Source organism: Mchenga conophoros, linkage group LG3 (assembly GCF_057382185.1).
Source record: "Mchenga conophoros isolate Kocher_MC1m ecotype Shallow Benthic linkage group LG3, M_conophoros_male_GT1.1, whole genome shotgun sequence".
NCBI classification, from domain to species: domain Eukaryota; kingdom Metazoa; phylum Chordata; class Actinopteri; order Cichliformes; family Cichlidae; genus Mchenga; species Mchenga conophoros.
Window position 1 is genome coordinate 7006691 of NC_140528.1, and position 13186 is coordinate 7019876.

The 13186-nt window shown below is 40.6% G+C and overlaps 1 protein-coding gene across 3 annotated transcripts in view; it reads left to right on the forward strand.

Moving 5' to 3' along the window:
- Window positions 1–13186, forward strand: part of LOC146577113 (protein NLRC3-like) — a 560242-nt gene that overhangs the window by 328698 nt on the left and 218358 nt on the right. For 2 of the 3 annotated variants that reach the window (XM_085268107.1, XM_085268104.1), the window contains exon 13: window positions 1–121. This exon is cut by the window's left edge and continues 803 nt beyond it. The exons of the other annotated variant lie outside the window; for it this stretch is intronic. The gene's annotated coding sequence lies outside the window, so the exon portion shown is untranslated. Of the gene's footprint in view, window positions 122–13186 lie in introns of those variants that run through there. 3 annotated transcript variants of the gene reach the window in all.

The window sequence follows — 13186 nt, forward strand, 5'->3', positions numbered from 1 at the left end:
TCTGAGGCCCAAAATAAACTGAGTAGTTCACTGAATGAACAATGGACTGTGAGCTCAGTTCCTTCATCATTAGTATGGATTATATATGTATATGTATTATATTAGTATCATATATATCAGGTGCTGCTGCTTTCAGTCATTGTGCAAATGTGCTGTTTGTAAGCTTGTAAAGCTGCAGTCAGCTGAGACTGAAGAAGTCACCTGATCAGTGAGCAAACGTTTCTGAAAACGTCCAGATGAACAGAATCAACCTTTTGGGATCAGCCAGCAATGCAGCATCATTGTTGTTCAGCTTCAGAGGTTTGCAGGAATGAACTGATGACCAGAAACAGCTGCAAAGTCCAAGAAAATACCAGCTGGAGTTCAGCTGCATTTGAAGAAGTCAAAGAAAAGTAAGGATGGCAAAGGGCGACGTTTTCTTCCAAAGAGCTGCAAACATGGTCGACGCCTCATTAGAAGAATCATCTGGACATTTGTGAGGAACTCTAACCAAGAAAGCAACGTCACACAGATCCAACAGACAGTTTCCATGACTGCAAGTGTTGAGTGGAAAAATGCTACATTGCATTATTGCATCCTCTCACCACAGGAGGCGCTGTTGGCACCACTGATTGCTGATCAGCTGTTCTCTGATGATCTGATTGATACTGTGAATAACGGGACTCACTGAACTCTGTGACACAGTGAAGATTACAGAGTTTAACTTCACCCTTTAAGACTGACCACAGAACCAAGTCCGCCAGAGCTTTTGTTATATTTTTACATGCTGTGGAGCCATTTGTGGGAGCATTTCAAGTTGCTATACATCAATACAACTGTTATAGCCCTAATTTTAATAATATGTATGCATTAAGTCCATAGTAACTACATAAACTGCAAAACAACCTCTGCTCATCCATCTCTGTGTGTATCAGGATACATTTGGTTCATAATACACAGAAAAATCAGAGTTATTACCTGTAATAAATGTGAAAGATTCCTGCAGTGATAACCAGGCAGGACTGAAACACATCCAAGCTGTCACCACGGTAACGGCACCGCCCATCCACAGGTGAGGGGAGGAGCAAAAAGAGGGACTTTGACCATTTTATACTAAAAACACTCAACTAATGTTTCTAATATGAAACAAATAAGCCCACATTAATGTGAGCGTTTATTAAATAATAATAATGATGATTTCCTCCTGATCTCATTTCCACAGCAGAGAAAACTGTGGTGTATATTGAGGTGGAGGGTGTGGTCTGTGGCTCAGGTGTAGAGTGAGGGTGGGGTGCACCACAGCAGCATGCTGGGACTGCTGAGGGTGGAGGAGGGAGTGATGATGACATCAGAGCTGCAGCACAGAGACCAGTGAACACACAGTCTGTTCATCTTTGCATAGATACAATATACAGCACAATATTGAATGACAGACACGCTGTGGGAGCTTCCACAGATACACTGACGTCAGCATCCAGAGTCCTCCTGCTGCTCCCCCCTCAGAGCCCCGTGATCAGCACCAACACATTCAGTTAGATGACAGAGTCCAGCTGCAGCTAGAATCAGCTCCCCTCTGTGAACAACAGCACAGCGTCAGTGTTTCACACTCAGTGAAAGGAGGAAACAGCAGAAGAACACCATGTGTGCTACGTTTCCCAGGACACACTACAAACTGCACAAATACAGAGCAGCACGTGGAAGGACCTGGAGCTGCATTTACAGAGCTGCAGACAGCGTGATGTCCTGTATGGACAGGTGGAAGGAACCAAGTCCTCAGCTGGAACACTCGTGTTTGTCCACAGACAGGAAACACAGCAGGAAACTTCCTCACAGAAGTGCAGCTCATGGATAACACACTTCCTGTCAGTCAGAATGAGGCTGCAGCCAAACACAGAAAGGTGTTTTTGTCCAGATGAGCCCAGAGAAGAAACACGAGTGTTCACAGACATCAGAAGCTCAGAGAGGTGAAACATGAGGTTGGAGTCCTCGTCAGCATCCAGAAGAGCTGCTGTGAAACCCTGAGTACTCATGACAGACTCTGATGGCACAAACACATCATGATTCAAACAGAAAGACAAACATGGAGCTCCTGATCCTCCTGCATGAGAACAAGCTGACATGAGCGCTGTGTCTGAGAGTGTCTCCCTGTCACAGTGACAATAACACAGCTGCTGCTCACAGTCATTAAACTGACCTGAGGTCAGCTGTGCTCCTTACATATGAACCATGTGACCTCACATCAGTGCTGTGGATGACTGTAGTCATAGAAGAGTAGAGCTGTAGCAGGTGGTGTGAGGAGGAGGTGGTGTATTCTAGTTAACGCAGTACTGAAACACTCCAGCAGAGGGCGCTGTTAAGTCCTTATTGTAACACAGTTACTGTGTGCAGTTAGACTTCATACATAATCTGCACTTATTTCCATCAGACATGCTGTCAGTAAATGATTGGTTTCTATTGATTCTACTTCCTGTTGACTCGTTTGATGACAGTGAAACAATCACAGCTGATTGTGTGATGATGTAAACTGTCGCTGTTACATTCAGTGTGTGTGACATAATGTTAGTGCAGGCTGATAACAGCCTGGTTCTGTTAGAAACACATGAACGTGTCCATAGATCAGTGTGTGTTTAACATGAGAGCTTCAGCCCTGCTGATGTGTTAAATAAAGACATGCAGGAAAACTGATGAGACTCTGAAATAACTCTTTATATTTATAATGTAACTCTGCATCAAAAGAACAACAAAGGATCCCAGACAGGTTTCTGTGAACAAAGACCATTCTGATGTTTCTGTGTTTCTAACACTTTGACATTATTAGTAAACAGACTGCAGTGAGCAGCATTTATAAAGAGCTTCTATATAAAGATATGACAGCTGTTTGACAAGTTTATCACTCTGTGTTTGGACCTGATCAGTCCAGCTGTTTACTTGAAACATGTTCATTTACCTGTTCTGTTATATTCATGTTCTTGTCTCTGTTGAAAACACATTTTAATGTCCCTCAGATTTTTCTCCCAGATGAATAAATCTAAAAATGACACAAACTGACTGCAGCTACTTTTTGTCCTTTCTGTCAAAAACCTTCATGTGACTCATGAGAGACACGTTTCAGCTGTTTGTGACAGATCAGAGGCCAACAAGTCATTTATAACACTTTCCATCATTGTTTAAAGTTCTCAGTGTTTCTGTGTTGCTGCGTATAGGATCTCCCAGCATCATCACTGTGCTGTCCAATCATTGTGTGCGAGGTTACCCTTATAGTGCGATGTGTGTTTGCACAAAGAGAAGCATGTGTGTCAAATATAAATAAGCACAGAACAGAAACAGCTGCTCGTTTCTTCTGTTTAGAGTCAAGTTAGTGTTTTGTGTCTTTGTTTGAGGCCTGATGTCGAGCAGAGGTGTGTGTAACTGCACTGCTCTGTTATATGTGTGAAGTGTGTGCTTCTCTTCAGCATCATCTTTGTCACTGCTGATTCCTTTGTGTCATCATGTGTTGAGAAGAGAGAACAGTTATAACGGAGGAGCAAAAGGAAGCCCTGAAATCTGCATCAACAAGGAAGTGTTGGCTCACCAGTGATCCCAGCAGAGCCACTGGTTTGGCTCCAGTTGTTCTAGATTCAATGATGTTGTTGCTACAGATACATGTCAGCATCTTTATTGAATTTTATATGAAGCAGAAATGGTGTCATTAGGAGAAGAAGAGGAGAACAAGTCCGGCGAGGAGGCAGCAGCTCTTAAAGATGAAACAGCAGCTCAGCCCTGAGCTCAGAGAGCTGCACATGAAAAAGCTCCTCAAGCAGATCCTGTCAGAGGTTTGTCATCAACAGGAGGAACTGTTCACATCATAGGATGAAGATGCTGTCAGCTGGATGAAGAAGGTTATTTAATGCAAACGTTCACACTGAAGTCAAATTGTTGTCGTGTTGAACAGATTCATGTACTGATCGTCTCCAGAATGTTAGAAGAGCTTCAATGAATCATTAGAAACAACTTACAGCTGCACAGCTGTGTCAAACACATCTGTGTGTCATTGTGGGATTGTTGTGTTTCTACATGTGACACACGTCTAAAACATGCACACAATCTGAACACAAACAGGGACTCATGTGTTCCCACAGCCAGATGCTGAGAGCCATTTCCTTGTAGTCCTGTGTCTACATACATGAACCATTAGATGTTATTGGAATGATTGTCAGCTCTGATAGTTTCATGTGTGTTTAGCTGGACGCTGTTTGATCCTCGACATGTTTAAAGGTGTCCAGTCCTGAGACACTGGGGCTGGAAACAGCTGTGATGTCATTGGACTGTCACACAGACAGAAGTGCATGAAGTGAGCAGCCGAGGAGCCGCTGATGTTTTGGATTCAACAGCATTTGAAAGGTCGACACAGACACATTTGCACACAGAAAGCTGAATCTGTCATATGCCACAGTGAACTCACTGTTCAGTGTTTTTCAGGAAGCTTCTTAACTGCCTCTGCTGCCAAACAAGCAGCTGATGTCCTTGAGAAGAAGCTGAAGAAGTCTTCAACAACAAATACAGGAAGTGGACTTTCAAATACTAGATTCACTTTAGACTCACAGAGAAATGACTCAACCAGCTGTGTTTGACTCCTTTGACTATATGAAAGGTCAGTGTGTGTCTGCACACAGACTGTTGTGTTGGACTGTTATTCAGTTGTCTGCTGAATGTTTTCAAATGTCTGCATCTCAGCTGTGATGAGGCTGGGGGTCATGGGAGGCCACCGTAGCAGCCTCTTCAACATCATGACATCATCATAAATGCTGCTGGACTGTCTGATGGGCTGACGGTGAAAAAGCCGTCGGGAAGGAAACAGAAGACATTTCAGAGGCTGCAGCAGATTTCTTTGATTCGGGGCCTTTTTCAGCTTTATTGGACAGAGCAGTGAAGATAAGTGACAGCAAAGCAGAGAGAAAGGGGGCGTGGCCCGGGTCAAAGCCAGGCCAGCTGCTCTCCACCTCGTGGTCACCTGCTCATCCTAGTGAGCTCCACCAGCAGCCCTTTCACACACTTTACACTGTCAAACACTGTGTGTGGACCTCAGCTAACAACAGGCTACATTTAAGTCTGGACTACATGCTTTTATATTGTTTTTATTCCATCAGCAGCTCAACATCATGAGCAGCTTTGACATAAAGACATCAAACTCAAGCTGACTTTAAACTACTTTTAATACAGGGGCTCAAAAACAACAACATCTTTATTATATATCAGGACACAAAGTCATTTCATCTCAAAGGGAAACAGCTTTATTTGGAATAACCAGCACTATCAACTGGTTTGGGATCTCCACCAGTTTCATGTCTTTGCAGCTTCTCCAACAAAGTTCCTGTAAAATCAGCATGTTTGTCTTTATTGGTTTGATAGTGATTGATTATTCAGTCCCAATCTGCTGTCATCTAAAGAACAAAATGATGTTTCTATGAGTCACAAAGCTCCAGATGTTGTCGGCTTCACAAAGAAAACAAAGAACTTAAACACAAAGTGTTTGGAGCCAAAATGTTCCCAAGCTGCTCTTTTTGAAATGGCAGAGGTACAGTGGTGTCTAACAGCACACTGTGGAAGGCAAACATGTTATTGTTGGATGAAACTTCATGAATCCTTTGTAGATTTGAGCTGTTGGAGCCTTTCTTTTCTCTTCAGGTGTACAGATGCTGAGGAGGCAGGTGAAGCAGGTGGAGCTGTTGTGATGCTGGCAGAGGGTGTGTCTTAGTAACTCTGTGAGGCAGAACTGGATCCAACATTGTGGATGTGTTGATGTTGGAGCCATTAAGAGTCTCTGGCCACACTGTAGGATTTCCCTTTGATCCACTGTGGGGGCATTTTGGAGTCTGTCAGTGAAACTCTTCATGTTTGTGTTTGACTCCAGTTTATAGAAACAGAGAAATGTGTCATGCTTTTGTTCGGCCTCCACAAATACACACATTTGTTCATTGGTTGGACTTTTTGGAAGGAGACACATTGAAAACCATGTTAATAAGATCTTGTTGTTTCCTGTGGATCCGACACAGAGAGTGGACTTCAGACAGAAAGCGTGGAAGAGATTTTAGAGGCCGTGTGTGGCAACAGGAAGTTTCTGTGTGTTTGCTGATCTTACATGTGGAAAACAACACGTGATGTTTGTGAAGTTCTACAATGATCATTGTTCTCACAGCATTTTGAGTGGGAACAGTTCAAACTGGGAGTAGTGGGAGTTATTTACTGATTGAAACAAGCTGAATGTTTCTGTGACGATGAAGATCAGCAGCTCAGCTGATCAATGAACTGACATCTATCAGTCGTTTCATGAGATGAAGTCATCAGCAGACATTTGTTCTGACTGTGTGATGAATGTCAGAACGTCAGGGCTCTGCTTTAGTCACTGCTTGATGATCATTGGCTCATTGTTGAATCCAGGGCCCAGTCTGACCTCTGACCTTTGCTGCAGGTCTTCTGTGTTATCTCCACTTTCATGTCTGATCTTCTGCTGTATCGTCCAAAATAAACATCTGGATCATTTCCAACACTTCAGCAGATCTTTAGTTTGGGCAGTGCAGCACAGAATAACACATATTGTACTATACTGCCCACTTCCTGATCTTATTGGATCTGTGTGTGAGGTTGGTGAAGGAAACACATGTTTACTGAGTGAGTCGCTGCCATTAGGAACTAGTTTTTATATCACAGCCTGGAAATCACACAGGACCATTTCTGCAAGTGAAAAGTCGTCATTGGAGGAAAAAAATTGTAGAGTTTGTGCAACTGAAGAATTGTCCCAACTACATGTGCTGCTGACCTTTGACCTTTCCTTTAGGTGCACAGAGGAGTCTGTGGAAACATCCAGAGCTGAGGCAGTGCTACAGATGCTTCAAATAAAGTGGTGTATTATCCATGTTTTCTATGGATCACATCCAGTATCCTGATCTAACGAGCCCCCTTTGTGTGGATTTTAGAGCCTCTGACTTTTGCTGCGTCTCATTTCAAGCACAAGAGCAAGAAGTGGATGAAGAAATGGGGCGAGTGGGGTCAGTGTGGTGCACGTCAGCTATGCTCACACATGCTTTCACAAAGAACATGTGTGTTCATCGGCAGCATTAAGGTGCACTTTAGTCTTCATAATAATAAAGTATTCTGACTTTATTCTTCTGAATGCTCACAGTCATGTTGCAGCTCTGCTTTGCTTTAAGAAAATGTTCTACCAGGATGTTACTTTCCTAAACGTGTTCTCCAAATGTTCCAAAGACTTTGTTCTAAGTAGTTCTACATGATGAAACATCCACACTGAGTTTAAGAAGGACACACAAACACCATCTGTCCTTTCATCATGTGTACAAACGTGTTCAGATGTCAAATGTACCGTGAATGGATGCAAATGTGGATCGTTCCAATAAAATGAGGCAGTTTTGTAAGTGGATCACAGTTTGAAGTTCATTGAAACCTATAAGAACATGTTATTCAAACCAATTTTATCCAACAGGAAGAAGCATCAGGGGAACAGGAAACATTCAAACATGTTTACTGTAAGAACTGCACAAAGGAAGGAAACACAATCCTACACACGAGCACTTTAAAATGGACATTTAGCTTTTCAAACATCAGGGAGCTGCAATAACAACACTGTGCCCATTCTGATCAGACTGAAAGATTTATAGAGATTTATCCATGTGCTGGAAAAGGATTTGATATCAACATAGATGCAGATTAGCAGGAGCATTTTCTTCATATTGATTTAGAGTTCAGTACCAGGAATATGTAGAATTAACATCTGTGTGCATGACGAGTGATGAAAATTCAAAGTCAGACTTTCAAAGGATGTCAGAATTGGTGTCTCTATCTGTGACTGTCCCAGAGGAACCTACCTGAGGGATTATTACAGATCTGTCTATATAGAAAGACTTGCATTGATTCACAGTGTACAATTCTTTCTAATCTATTAACATCTTCCTCCAAATCCTGTTTCTGCTGTTTAATGACATATGTCTGAATACAGACAGTGGAAAAATGTCAGTTTTAGTTTTACTGGATCTCAGTGCAGCATTTGATACAGTTGACCACAACATATTACTCAAACGACTGGAGAACTGGACAGGTCTTTCAGGAACTGTACTAAACTGGTTCAAAACATACGTAGAAAACAGGAAATACTTTGTATCAATAGGTAACTTCACATCCGAGCAGACAAGTATCACATGTGGAGTTCCCCAAGGTTCCATCTGGGGACCCTTTCTGTTTAACATTTACATGCTCCCACTGGCACAGATTATAAAGAACAACAAAATAAACTGTCATAGCTATGCAGATGACACACAAATATATATCACAATGTCACCAGGAGACCAAGGCCCCGTACAATTTTCTCCAGCTAAACAAAAACAAAACTGAAGTAATAGTCTTTGGCACCAAAGAAAAACGATTACAGGTCACCAGAAAACTTCAATCTATACATCTAAAAACCACAAACCAGGCGAGAAATGTGGGTGTAGTGATGGATGCAGACCTAAACTTAGAAAAACACATTAAGACAATAACAAAATCAGCTTACTATCGCCTCAAGAATATTTCAAGGATAAAAGATCTGATGTCTCAACAGGACCTGGAAAAACTAGTCCATGCATTCATCTTTAGTAGGCTTGATTACTGTAACAGCATCTTTACAGGTCTACCTAAAACATCAGTCAGACAACTACAGCTCATTCAGAACTCTGCTGCTCGAGTCCTCACTAAGACCAAAAAAGTGGACATCAGTCCAGCTCTGAGGTCCTTACACTGGCTGCCTGTCCGTCAGAGGATAGACTTTAAAGTTCTGATGCTGGTCTATAAAGCTCTGAATGGTTTAGGACCAAAATACATCAGTGACCTCCTGACCCAGTATGAACCTTCCAGATCCCTCAGGTCATCTGAATCCGGTCTTTTATCAGTTCCCAGAGTCAGAACCAGACACGGAGAAGCTACATTCAGCTTTTATGCTCCTTATATCTGGAACAAACTCCCAGAAAGCCTCAGATCAGCTGAAACACTCAGTTTAGGGCTGAGGGGCTCAAACCTCCTGCTGTTTCTACTGGACCATAAATTCTACTTTATGATCATCTTCAAAAATAAAAACGCGAGTTTATTTGTGAACTCTGTGAAATGTGTCTGATGTTTAGTTTGAACCAATCCTGTGTCAGCTGCAGCCACATCATTGCCACACATACAAATGGGTGTGTTCCTGTTTAGACCTGCTGGCTGTCAATGGGCTTCATTCCATTTCAGACTGCCGGTGGTCGGCTGTGATCTAAACTCAACATGGCTCCTGTGTTAGAAGAGCCTCTGATTTTAAACTTTGCACATTTAATAGTTTCTTTCCAACACTGTGGAGCTACCAGCCCAGTATATGTAGCCCACAGTAGATGGAGTTATCAAGCTGGACTGACAAACATCAGGACTCATGTGATTCCTACATGTGGACCTTTCACAGATGGATCCAAGTGCAGATTCAACTCTGCATCACATTTGACTTCAGCTGTTACACACTTTCTAGCTGTGTCACTTCCTGCTTTTTGGATCAGATAGTTTATCCATGTCCACAAATGTTTGGCTGCATGTTTTTATCATCTATATTTCCAGTCTTCATACAGCCGATATTTCATGTGAACTCCAACCTGCCAGCTGCCATCACGTTTTCAGGGTTCATTCAGTGTTGAAATGTAGGACAAACAGCAGCACATGTTCTCTAAATGTTTGCAGTCATTTTACATGAAGCTGATACTACATGAGACATTTTCCATATTTACTGTCTTTGAACAGAGAATAATAAAGCCATCAAACATATACAGGCTGTGCAAATACAAACTTCTGTGGTGCATTTGATGACCTGCAGAGGAGAACAAGTCGGGCTTTTCAGCCCTAACACAACCTCTTTGTTCTCAATACTACAAAACCTTCAAAGGCTGATATGCAAGTTTGCATGAATCACCAACACAGTTGTATTTGTTTCTAGTATAATTATAAATAAGCTGATCAAATATCTGCTGACTGATTAGATCCAGTATCTGTTACAGATGAACTGGATATCACAGCATGTTGTTGATCCGTCATATCAAACTAAACCGTGTTGCTGGTGTAAATATCCTCCAATAAAGTCAGATGAGGGCTGCTGTTGCCAGGTAACGATGATGTCACACTGGATCTTCTGATCTTTAGCATCAGAAGATCTCGGAGTCTGATGTTGGCTCATGTGTTGTTAAACACCAACATGACGTTCTACTAGTCAAGGCCTCAGCTTCACCCACTGATGCTGATCACACAGACCCACTAATAGAACTGTTTTATCAGGTTTAAGCAGCGTCAGCATTAATGTCACATTTAATCAGACCACATTTACATTACAAGCCCACTACAACCATATGGAACTCCAAAGTGTTCAAAATTAAATAAATAAATAAGTCATGATGAAATAAATAACTATGTCAATAAATAAGACACAGATATGTAATGTGAGAATGATATTGTGAAATAATTGAAAACATTTTGAAAAAAAGCTCATTATTGTGAAATATATTGCATTCTGCTATATAAATTTACTTATTATTGTGAAATATTATTTCATGATCATTATTTTTCACAATAACAGAGATTATTCCTGAGGCATTTTATTTATTCCCAGCCATTTTTATTCCAAAATGTCCTTTTTTTCAAAGTCAGTCTTTATTTCAAAATCCCGTTTTTCCCAATGGCCTATTTATTTCATCATTATTACACATTATTTGACCACGAGCAATCTTTTCTGGTTTGACGCTGTCTTTGTAGCCAGAAACCAGCTCTCTCCTCGGCTTCCTCCACTACACGCTTCCCCCACGCCAGTCTCCTCCGTCACTATAAAGGGGAGAGTCATGAGCTCCATCACCCTCACCTGTGCCGTCCAACGTCCCGCCACCAGCCTCCGCTGCAGCAGGCCAGAGACCACACCCCTGCCACAATAAGTAAAAGTATATCCTTGCTGTACCCTTAATGCTAAATGTGCTAAATTAACCGCTGCCTTTGCCCCTTTGGGATTATTCTTATGTCACTGGGATGTTGACCTTTGACCTTCACATTAGAGAGATGGGCAGACATAATTAGTGTATGAATTTTAAAGTAACAGGTAATAAAGAGAGTGTAGCAAATGTAGTCAGGTTTATTACTCTGTATCACACATGAGTGCCCGAGGGAGGCGGGGCTGACTGGGGAGACACAGGAAACAGAGAGACAGGGCTGACTCGACATGAAACGATGAAACGTGGGACACGGGAACAGAAACTAAACACAGGCTGAAATGAACACTGAGGGAGGGAGAACTAAGATTACTGAGAGCCTGATAAATAAGAAGAACAAAAACCAAGAAAAACAAGAGTCAAAGAAAACCAAAAACACAAAGCATTGGGCCAGGACCCACTGCTGTGACATTTATATGTGATAAAAACATTAAAAACTGCTCAGATGTTGAAATCTTTCTACGTATACTTTAGGTTCAGCTCTCCAGCCTGGCATTTGGTTAAGCATGATTCAAACATTTGATTTTGTTTAACTGGTTTTAATTATAGTTACTTTTTGTGAACATTTGTTGCAGCATTTAAAAAAACATCATTTATTTTCAAACTTTTATTTGATTTAGAGCATCATATTTGACCAACGTAAATGTTTTAATTTCATATAAAATAACTGAAACAGTGAACTAAATATCTGAAATCTTTCCTTCCTTAAAAGTTATAATCCTACTTAAGTTATAGTGCAAACGCTTAAGCAACAAATATACTTGATGCTAATTAATTAATATTTCCCTTTGATGTTGCAACTATGCGGTCACTTCTGTCTTTAAACAAAATAATATTTTCCAGTTACAGAAATCATAAAGTCCAAACTACACTGAAAAAAATATGTTGTTGGATTTACTTAATTCAATGGTGGACATTTGTTGCACACAGATGTTTTGCTTTGGCAGCAACTTAAACAATTGAGTTAACTTAACACAATTTATTCAAGTTCAATAAGCCTGTGCAATTTGTGTTGATAAAATGTGACTTAAACATGTTTTGATGAAGTAATTTGAGCTCTTGGAATATTTTAATCCTTCACAATTTTCTCACTTTATCCCAACACCATTCAATAACTTTTACCCAATAGTACTTGGTCACTTAAATACTACATGTTATCTTCAAATTACATTTTGCTATTATATTCTAGTATCAAATACACAATTTTCAAATGGAGGCCTTATAACAGATTATATTGTTCTCTTCCAAGATGGTTGCTGGCATCCACCAGTAACCTTTCAAAACAAAATGTCTAATTTCACTGCATTGACAGTAGGTAAAGAATTAAACTGGCATTACTCCTCCACTGAATCTACATAAATCAACAGTTAAATAATGTCAGTTCTTCCGTGTTCTCTGGAATCAATCACAGCAAAGAAATTAGACTGTTTCTTTTGAAAAATGTTGGGAAAGAACAAATCAAGATCAAAAATCAAGATTCAGTTAAACAACAATTATAACTAAACAATTTGAGATAATGTTAGTTTCCATTAACATTAAATTAGGTTACTGAATTGGCAAACACCTTCCTATTAACATTACCCATTTTACCCCAATAACTAAAGAAATTAGCACTTGCAGGTCAAAACCTTTATTCAAGGGATGCAAAAATAACATTGATACAGTGACTGTCAAAAATTACAGCACTGATCATACTGTGACATGTTGGTTCAAAACAGCACACTTAGAAATATTCAACGTTCTTTACTTCAACTGAATGAAACTGAAAACACCATTTCACACGACCCATATGGGATATTTAGACTGTATAACTGTTCACGCTACATCTCTTCACTAGTAAAAGACAGAAAAAATACAAAGAGAAATTTAAAAATGCTGCCAAAATGCTGCACAGAGCAAAAGGAAAAACAAACAACAACAAAAAATGGCCCTGTCCTCATGGCAGTTGCAGTGTATATAAAAATGAACCCTGCGATCTGTTCCTGGAATTGAGCTTCAAAAATGCAGCAGAACAAGTGTGAGATTTAAATGTCTTCTCACCTAGAGCTGATCACCTTGCATGCATAACAGTGAGCTTTCCTTGCAGGAGCAGTTTTGTCTTAGTTGTGAGCTTTTCTTGTACCGGACTCTGCGCCCCAATTTTAGTGTCAGACCACACCTTCAGAGTATTCCATCAACAACAACAACAACAATCT